The sequence below is a fragment of the Peromyscus maniculatus genome, chromosome 9 (assembly GCF_049852395.1).
Source record: "Peromyscus maniculatus bairdii isolate BWxNUB_F1_BW_parent chromosome 9, HU_Pman_BW_mat_3.1, whole genome shotgun sequence".
Lineage (NCBI taxonomy): Eukaryota > Metazoa > Chordata > Mammalia > Rodentia > Cricetidae > Peromyscus > Peromyscus maniculatus.
This window is the reverse complement of record NC_134860.1, coordinates 50286774-50297696: the sequence shown is the minus strand read 5'-3', so window position 1 is coordinate 50297696 and position 10923 is coordinate 50286774.

Below are 10923 nucleotides of genomic sequence, written 5' to 3'. Positions count from 1 at the left end.
CTTGAAATAGAAACCATAGATCTCTCCTAAAGCTATGTAGAATCTTATTTGTTTCATCAAGAAAAGATCTAAGCCTCCTTGGGTTTCCAGAATTACTTCTGCTAGAGTCTACTTGTTTATCTCATCTGGATATGGAGTCTTCTAATATCCCTAAGTCCTTGTAGTGATTTGATTAGGTGTAGCCTCTATAGACTCATGTGTGTGAATGCTTGGTCCATAGGGAGTGACACTATTAAAAGGTGTGGTCTTGTTGGAGGAAGTGTGTCACTGTGGAGGCAGGCTTTGAGTTTTTTATGCTCAAGCTATGTCCATTGTGGTACACTGTCTTCTTCTGCTGCTTACAGATCAAGATGTACAACTCTCAGTTGCTTCTCCAGCAACATGTCTGCCTATATGTTGCCATATATTCCACCATGATGATAATGACTAAACCTCTGAAACTGTAAGCCAGTCCCAATTAAATGTTTTCATTTAAAAGATTTGCCATGGTCATGGTGTCCCTTCGCAGCAATAGAAATCCTAACTAAGACAGTCCTGGTCCACTTGCTTACTTAATTCTTTGAAGTTTGATCACTGACTATAAGGGCCAATGTTCCTATGGCTGTTGCCTGAGCAATACTGGCTCCAATCAGAAGTGGAATGAGGAGAGGTGTGCCTCACTTCTGGTTGAGGCCTGAGGTTCATCTTAAATGTACTCTCTCTTCTTCCCCATCAAATAAGTAAACCTGAGGCAGGATGTGTACTAGTACATATAGAAGGGAATTACTATTTTGGATGTCTTGGAGGAGGCACATTTAGTTAAACCATTTGAGCATGCCCACCAAGGAGACCAGAGGAGAAAGGTAATCATTAATCCTTCTATATTCTTTACCCTTGACAAGGTTCACCCTTTGTGGTCTCAGGGGCCATAAAGTATCCTGCTGATAAGAATTGACCTGGAGAGTGAAATAGCAAACATCAGAGTAAAGTGAATCCTCTAAGCCAAAAGTCCTGGACACCAGACAGGTTCCAGCTCCAAGTAGGACCACAGTGTTAACTTAGGCTTTTCACAGTTACAGTTGTTTTTGTTTTCTGGTGCACTGATGGTCTGACTGGTCCCTTGCCCTATATAGTAGGGGGGTGGGTTGAGGGTTCAGGCACAGTCAGAAATTCTGACCAATTCCTAGCTAGAAGTGATTAAGCAAAGGGTGAACCTTGTCAAGGGTAAAGAATATAGAAGGATTAATGATTACTTTTCTCCTCTAGTATCATGAAAAATACCTTCCAGTATCATGAACACTAGTCAATAGAGGTCAAGGCAACCACTCATCTTCTCCATGTTCAATGAGATATGTAAATGTTTCCTTCAGAATTGTAACTTGCCATCAGTTTGTGGACAACAACTAATAGCCTTGGCAACAGCCTGAGCTGTTTGGGAATTTGATTAGATGTAACCCATTCCTGGTACTGGGAGTTCCACTCAATGGTGAACAGTATCTAGTTGGGGCATTGTCTCTCCTATTATTTGGTGACTCCATTTAGATTTCTTCATATATGTATACATATTAAGAATCTTCTACCATATTAGGTTTCCATACAACCCCTCAAATGGCCCTTAGTGTTAGTTGTCCTTCCCTATATTCTATCCCTTACCCCTTCCTCCCTCCCTTACTTCATCCAATCCTTCCACTCTGGTCTCCCCTCTGTCTCTCCATAACTATATATTCCATTTGCCCATCCTTGGGAAATTTTCAATTTTTGAGTTGCATCCTTAAGTCTTTTATTTATGTTCTCTCTGTTTTTTACTATAGGTACTTAGAGCTTTATAGTTCCCTCCAGGATTACTATCAATGTGTTCCAGAGGTTTGATTGTGTTGTGTTTTCATTTTCATTTAGTTCCAGCAAATATTTTATTTCTTTCTCAATTTCCTCTTTGACCCAATTCAGGAATGAGGAGTTTACTCTTCATGGGTTTGTGTATTTACTAGGAATCTAGTTGCTATTAATTTTGTTTTATTTTATTGTGATCAGATAGGACACATGAAGTTCAATAATTTTAAATGTGTTAAGATTTGTTTTGTTCTATTTCTCTTCCCAGGGAGATCCATGCATCCCAGTCTTGAGCTCTACTTGTTACTCAGTCTCTCTGGGTCTGTGGATTATAACATGATTATCATTTACTTGAAAGCTAATAACCAATTATAAATGAGAACATATCATATTTGTCTTTCTGGGTCTGGTATAACTCACTTGGAATGATTTTCTTCTAGTTCCTTCCACTTAGCTGTATTTCATGTCACTTTTTTAACAGCTAAGTAATGCTCCATTGTGTAAATATACCACAGTTTCTTTGTCCATTCTTCAGTTGAGGGACATCTAGATTGTTTCCAGTTTCTGGGTATTATGAATAAAGCCACTATGGCTTGGGGAGTTTGGAAAGAAGAACAGGAATGATAAGGTGAAGGTGGGATGGAAGGAAAGAGTACAGGGAGGAGAGATAACTGGAATGGGAGGGCATTGGGGAGGTGATGTGGAAAGCTAGTGCAGTAGAAACTCCCAGCATTCTATGAGGTTGACCCTGGTGAGGAGGATCCTCCTAGTAATGGATGATACAAGCCTGAATCAGCCGTCTTCTGTAACCAAGCAACTTCCAGTAGTGGGACTGGGACACCCACCCAGCCACAAAACCTGCAATGTATCCAGCCTGTATGATATTCTGGGGCAATGGAGGCATTCAACTTGTGAGAGTGGCCAAACAATGACTGCTGTAATTTGAGATCCATGCGATGAGAAGTGGTCCAGGCCTGACACTATCTGGACGATCATGAACTGGAGGCTGGATAGCCCAGAGTCCTAGAATAGTTAAAAAATAATAATAATAAAATGGTTCCTAATAATATTCTGCTATACTCATATATTGGTTCCTAGCCCAATTGTCTTCAGAGAGTCTTCCTTGAGATGCTGATGGGAATAGATACAGAGAACCACAGCTAAACACTAGGCAGAGAGAGAGCCCATATTATAGATCTCCATCTGATCCCTGCCTTGGAGCTCAGGGAATGCTATAGAAGAGGGAAAGAAAGAATTGTAGGAACCAGAAGGGTAGAGGATACCAGGAGAACATGGCCCACAGAATCAATTTTGTAGGTCTTGTAGGTACTCACAGAGACTGACCCCACATGGGTCTGCACTAAGTCCTCTGTATATTTTATTCTTGTTAATTTGGTGTTTTGGAGAACTTCTAACAGTGGGAGAAGGGCTTTCTCTGATACTTTCACTTGCTCTTGGGACCCTTTTCATCTAACTGGGTTCCTTCACCCAGCCCTAATAGGAGGGTTTGAGTCAAGACTTATTGTATCTTATTATGCCATGTTTGGTTCATATACCTGGGAGGCCTACTCTTTCCTGAAAGGAAATGGAGGAACAGTGGATCTGGAGGAGAAGGGAGTTGGGGGTTGGGAGACTGAGAGGAGAGGAAGGAGAGGAAACTGCCGTTGGGATGAGAGAAGAATAATTTTTTTAAAAAAACGATTTGTTTTATTTCACAGGACATCAGGACATTCTGGAATTTGAAGAGGTTTCTATGTGCTGCTGAGTTTAATATGTAATCTTTGGAGTCTAAGTGGAATATCCTGTAGATATCTGTTAAGTCCAATTGATGTATGATGTCATTTAATTCTGTTGTTTCTCTTTTTATTTTTATTTTTTTTGTCTCAGTGTCCTGCCTATTGGAGAAAGTGGGATATTTAAATAACCAGCTACTAATGTGTTGATGTTAATCTGTGTCTTTAAATACAGGACAGTTTTTATGAAATTTGACACCCCTGAGTTTGGTGAATATATGTTTAAAATAGTAATGTCTTCTTGTTAAATCTTCCCTTGATTGAAACAAAGTGTCTCTCTTTTTCTCTTCTAATTGATTCTAGTTTGAAGTCCTGCTGTGGGATGTCCTGTATGCTGTAAATATATGTTGCTATGATTGATTGATTAAAAAAAAAAAAAAACACTGATTGGCCAGTAGCCAGGCAAGAAGTATAGAATAGTGTAGGCAGGACAAGCAGAGAAGAGAATGCTGAGTAAAAGAGGGCTGAGTGAGGAGACACTGCCAGCCACCATGAGGAGAAGCATGATGTAAGATACCAGTAAGCCACGAACCATATGGCAACTTATAGATTAATAGAAATAGGTTAATTTAAGATATAAGATTAGATAGCAAGAAGCCTGCCACAGCTACATAGTTTATAAGTAATATAAGTCTCTGTGTGTTTAATTGGGCCTGAGCAGCTACAGGAGCCAGGTGGACACAGGAATACTCCAATTACAAAGTCTATTTTATGAGATGTTAGGATAGTAACTCCTGCTTGTGTCCGGGTCTCACCTAATTGGAAATATTTCTGTCTTTGCTTTTGCTCTAAGGTGGTGACTGTACAACTAAGATGAGTCTCTTGTAGGCAGCAGGTACATGGATTTTGTTTCTTGATCCATTTAGTCTGTCTTTTGATTGGCTAATTGAGGCCATCAATATTTGATGTTAATGAAATGTGTGTGTAATTGTGGTCATTGTGTTACTGATTTTAATGTTGTTATTTGTTTTGTTTTGTTTTTTCATTTTTTTTCAGAGCCGAGGACCAAACCCAGGGCCTAGTGCTTGCTAGGCAAGCACTCTATTACTGAGCTAAATCCCTAACCCCTAGTGTTGCTATTTGTATTATCAATGATATTTGTATTTTAATAATCATGGTTTCATATTTTTTTCCACAGTTCATTGCTGTCTTCATGCCAAAACAAAATTCCTGTATTTTCTTTGGGTTTCCTTTGTTGAATATGAATTCTGGGGTGGATTTTTATCATGGAAAGTATTACTTTTTACTTCATTAGGGTGGATAGTGTTGTTGGGTATATTAGTCTAGGTTGCCCATTGTGGTCTTTAGGACTGAGATTGCATTGCTCCAGGCTCTCTTGGCTTTCAACTTTTCCATTGAGAAGTCAGCTGTTATTCTGATGGGTTTTCCTTTATTTGTGACTTAAGATTTTATTCTCTGTTATACTTTTCAATACACTTTCTTATTCCATATACTTAGTGTTTTAACTATAATATGCCATAGGGTTTTCATTTCTTGTTTTGTCTATTTGGTGTTCTATTTGTTTCCTCTATTTTTATGGGTATGTGTTTCCTTAGTTTAGGGAAGTCTTTTTCTATGATCTTGTTGAAGACGTGGTTTATGGCATTGATGCAGGATTTTTCTCCCTCATCTATACCTATAGTTCTAAGGTTTTTTCAATGTGTTTCATACTCCCTGCATGTTCTTTCTGGTGTTTTCATCTTTAATATCCTTGTATTTAGTCTAGATCTTCTGCTTTGGGTCCTGATATCCTATCCTCTGCTTGATTCCTTCTACTTGTGAGGCTTTCCTTCAAGTTTTTTACTTGGGTTATTAGATTTTTTAATTCCATCTTCATTCCAGCTTGAGATCTCTTCAATGTTTCTATCTCTTTATTGAATTCTATTTTCAATTCCTGGATTGTCTTCCTCATTTTCATCAGCTTTATGTTTATGTTTTCTAGGACACCACTCAGACATTTATTCTCTTAAATTATTTCTCCTGATAATCTCCTTAAATTCCCCTTAAATCATTTTATTGAACTCTCTCTCTCTCTCTCTCTCTCTCTCTCTCTCTCTGTGTGTGTGTGTGTGTGTGTGTGTGTGTGTGTGTGTGTGCCTTCATTAAACTCTGAATTCTTTGGTGAAGCTTATGATTGTTTTTTTAAATTCTGTGTCCTGGTTCATCAAAGTAGTTCTCACTGACCAATGTTTCTACAGAGTTTTAGAGTGGATACTGACTTGATCTTTCATACTGTTTGCAGTTTTGCAATAGTAACTAGAAATGTCATCGTTCGTTAGTTCTGTGTCTGATATGGACATAGAAGATTGTGCCAGGAGACATAATGTATGAGCAAATTAGATCTAGAGGTTGGAAATGTTTTAGGTGAAGCGAAGTTAAGACGACAGAATAGACGGGGTTGGTATGCAGGATGTGCCTCATGGTCTAGGCCTGGAGTGTGGGGGTAGATCTGGGGTAGAGGATTTGGATGTGGCATGAGAAAGGCCTCAGGGTTTGTGGTCAATCCTGTCAGGTCCTGGCAGAAGTCTAGAGATTATTTGCAGCATGGGGAGATGTGGCCAGACTAGGCCAGGGCACTGGATGCAGACGTAGAACCCAAGCTAGATCTAGCAGGTTGGGTGGAGGGATTAGAGGTCAGGTATACTCACCAAGCTAGACCTAGCAGGATCACCTTCTTTTTGCCTAAAGATGCTCTAGGTCTCATCCCAGAACAGTGGACAGTGATGCTGATGAATTACAGAGAACTTAATGAATGGGAAGGTATGGCATGTCCTTGACTTAGAAGACACATGAACTTTGAATTCCCTCAGAGTCTTCCAAAATGTCAATGCAAAATTGCTAAAAATCTCAGGAAATTTTTCTATTGAAATTGAAGATCAAGGTTTATGATTTACATAGAAAGCAAAGATACTTGAGTAACTGAACAGTTTTCCAAGAGAACTGTGTTGCAGAATTCACTCTGCCTAGAGCTGTTATAAAGAACAGTAGCCCAAACACCTTGCTGTCAGTGGAAGTAGGATATAAATGAATAGATAGATAGATAGATAGATAGATAGATAGATAGATAGATAGATAGATAGATAGATAGATATTGTATTAATGTAACTAAAATAGATATGACAGAGTCAGGCTATACATAATGTCCCATTAATGTTTAACAATAATGAGGACAATTTAATGGGCAAAGAAAGGTGTTTTCAAGAGGTATTACCAATCACCCAACCTTGTCAGCTCAGCCATTTCTTGAATTGATGTTAGTGAAGGCCAGACTGACTTGAGAAAATAAAGATACTAACTACACAGTAACTACACAGATTCTTTCTAATAATTTGAAAATGACACAGAGATGAAACTCATGGCCATCTTGGTCTAAAAAAGGACTATGTTAGAAAACATATAGATTTCACTTACAACCATGTAGCTAGATTACTATGAACAACAAAGAATAATGTTTCAGAAAGCTGTGTGTACCTGTACAGTCTCCTTCCATGACACCCAATACTAGAATCCTGCTGTTCCCTGTCCCAGCTGTACCTTTGAGATTCATGTAAGGTAAGCTCTGTAGGCCTATGTCTATGAACAGGCAACTGTCTGGGTCAGAGAATGAGATTAACAGGCATCTCTGTCCTCTGGCTACATCACAGGTTTATTGTCCAGGATGCTGCTTGGAAGGAGATCCTGAATATGGAGTAATTACTGGTTTGCAGAGACAAATGACAGGGAGGCTTTTGCCCTTGTTCTAAAGCCCAGGGCATGGATGCCGATGCCTGAGAGGACACAGAGGTCTTCAAGATTAGAAGTAGTGCTGTGTAGAGAGCTTTCCTTCTTTGATATTGTAGTTTTAAGCCTTTCTGTTTTCATCCACAGGAAAAGGTATAACAGGATATAAGCTGAAAAGGAATCTAGCCTGGCCATTTCCCAAGACCTTGCCTAAACCAGTGTAATTCTGTATAACTACAGTGGAGGTCAGTACTACCTTCGTCCTAGAATGTCAGGGTGTCAAGAATCTGATTCCTATATCTTTTCCTCACAAGACTGATTAGGAATATAAAGTAAAAAAAAATCATAAATTTGAAAGAATTCTCTTTCATTGCCAGTAGACTCTTATTGTGAAATGATAAAACACCATTCCACCCACTATTGGCATCTAGGAAACAGCTCTGAGGGTTTGTGTCAGGACTGCAGTTGCCTGCTGCACACTGTGCATCTCTAGCACAGAAGTAAACAGCAGTGTCTGCAGCCTGGGCAGCAGTGATGGACAGGGAACTGCTCTGGGTGGAGGTGCCAAGGGTCACTCTTAGTCTTCCACTGCATTTCTCTCTCTCATTTGTACGTATTAAGATTAGCATGGCAGGGCCTCTGCCTGACTCCAAGCATTCTCTTCTCCTACTTGGCTGTTCACCCCTACATAGAAACACAGGCCAGAGAACAGGAGTCAGTGGCTACATTTTCAAACTGCATTTCCAGATCAATAAGAAGGCTTCATCTCACATGGATGTGGACTATGAACTTTGCTATCCCTGTCGCCCTCACCAGAAACCCAAACTCACTAGTCAGTTGCAGCCATAGTGTCACCAACCACACTCCCAGGAGTCTGTCCATTCTTCCCTTTGAAGAGCAGATCACAAGAGATGCAGCTCCAGCCTGATCACAGGTTGATTGGTTTCTGAGCATCTGCCTTGAAGAGTCTCAGAAGCAAGTTCAATCACCTCCCTCCCTACTCCCTCCCTTTGTCTCTCCCCAAGCATCTTGCCTCCACCCTCCCCTCCCCCATCTCTCTGATATCAAAGCAAGGGAGTGTGAGGAAGGGGAGACATCTGGTGGTGGCCCTATCATCTTGGTGAGAGAGCATGGCCTGCAATAGTGAGGAGTGGGCACAGCTGAAACTACAAGGCTGTTCTACTCTCTGTGCTTATTAAAGTATTGTTAGATTTCTTCAGTAGCTTAGGGAGACAGAAGGCAAAAAAAAAAAAAAAAAGAGACTAGAGCCTGATCTCTACAGGGAAGGACAGACACTCCCCTGGAGGAAGCAGGGTGTCTGTGTGGAGAAAAGGTGGCAGTGACTGTGTAAGGGTGGGGGAGGGGATTGTTTGCATCCATAAGAGTTAAAGCAGTTCTGCAGTCTCTTTCCCTGTGCTTTCTAAGATGCAGGCAAGGGACCCCATGGCAGTTCCAGGTGCTAGGGCAACTGTCCATCATGCAGTTGCAGGATAATAGGGTAACTCCAATTCCACATTCTTTTCTTCTCTGGTTATTTCTATTACTTTTGTTCTTCATCCTTTGCTCATCTTGGTATATTATTGGTTTACTAAGATAATGGTTTATTGTTCAGTAATTTGTCTATTATTTCTAGAGTTCTCTCTATTGTTCTGGCTTTCTTACCTGTGTGCAATACTCCTTTAGAATCTCCTGCAATGCTGACTTGGATATCACAGATTGTTGCCACTATACTTAGGATAGATCCTTATAGCCTTTAATTTTGAAGGGTAGTTTTCTAGGTACAGTCATCTTGGTTGATAGCTGTTGTTTCCTTTCAGGGCATGAATCCTGTCATTATGATCTTTTGGCCTTTAGTGTTTCTTGCCTATGTGAGAAACTCAGTCCTTCTCTCTTGCGACCACCAGTTTATTTTCTTTTTTCTATAAACTTGGAATTTTGACAATCAAGGCATGAAGAAAGCTTCTGATCTATACCTTCATTTTAGTTTCCTGTTTCCCTGGATTAACATGACCCTTAGCATCTTGAGAGCTACTGTGAAGATAAACCAGAGACTCTAAAACACAACTAAAGCAAGAACATGGGCAGAACTATTCACAGGATGAATAGTAATGATAGAGACTGATAACACTTCCTCATAAGAATCGAGCCATGGAATCAGTGTGGCAGTTCCTCAGCATGATGGGATCAATCTTCCTATGATCCAGCTGTACCCCTCTTGGGCATATACCCAAAGAATGTTCCATCCCACTAGAGAGACATTGCTCAACCATGTTCATTGCTGCTCTATTCATAATGGTCAGATATCAGAGGCAGCCCAGAAGAATGGATAAAAAAAATGTGGTACATTTATACAATGGAGTAACTACACTTGTCTGTGAGTAAAAGGATAAGATTTATAACGTAGTAAGAAATTATGCTCATCTAGCAAAGTGGCGGTTGTAAATTATTCTCTAAGGCACATGACCTTACCAGCCCCAGGAAGCATGCTGAGTTTCCAGTACCAGATGTGATTTCCCTGGTGAGTAGACATTAACTCAAATAGACAGCAATGTGTGAGGGCCACTTATTGTACCCTTATGGATATTTTGCCATACTGGTAATTGTCATGGTTCATGGATGTGACAACCGGGTAGGTCAGTTTATTGTTTCATCCCTTGCACTTGGCAGATTGCATACTATTTTCTGAAACCTTGGAAGATAGACCATATGAGAGAGCTTTTCAGGTTAGATCCAGGTGGAATCATCCAAGTCATGTGTCCTCAGTGTGAGGTGTCTTTAGCGAAAGGGCACTCAGCCCTGAGATGCAATTAAAGGCTACATCAATAATCTATATTGTTTTAGGACTCCAACTAGCTACCCTGATCAGTCATTCAAAAACAGGTTCTTTATGCCTGGTACTGTTGTTTTTGGTTAGTCTCTGGTTCTTATGGAGAGCATTTTCAACCCAAATGCCTTAACTTCCTTTAAGATATAGATATGTTTATATATAAAGGAATATATAACTTATTCTTTCATTAAGACTTATATATTATCATATTAAGATAGATATTATCTTATTACTATATATCTTAAAATAGTATGTATTCTTTTAAGATGTATGTATCTTAAAATATATGTATATATCATAAATATATAACACATGTACAATATAAAAAGTATAAAATATCTGCATATATAATTTTAGGTTATATTTATAAAATATAACTACTTGAGCCATTACCAAACAACCCTGGTGTTCAGCATTTCTAGTTCTTTATTGAATTAAGTTTTCATGTCCTGAATAATCCACATTATTTCATTAAGTCATTTATTTGTGTTTTCTTAGATCAATCAGGATTTCATTTCTGTCTACTACTTGTTATTTAGGGAATTTTTTGGTAATTCACAATTTTTTTTACCATCTTCATAGTTATTTGTAATTCAAGTTCTCCAGTTTCTTCTAACTCGCTCTCATTGGGAACCTATAGAACATGTTAGGTTTTTGGAGAAAGGACATATTGTTTTGGATTTTATTATTATTCTCTTTTTCCTATGAGACACTCCATCTAGAGTTAGGCTGTTGATTGTGTCTTTGATATGAGACTTTAGCCCACTGATCCTG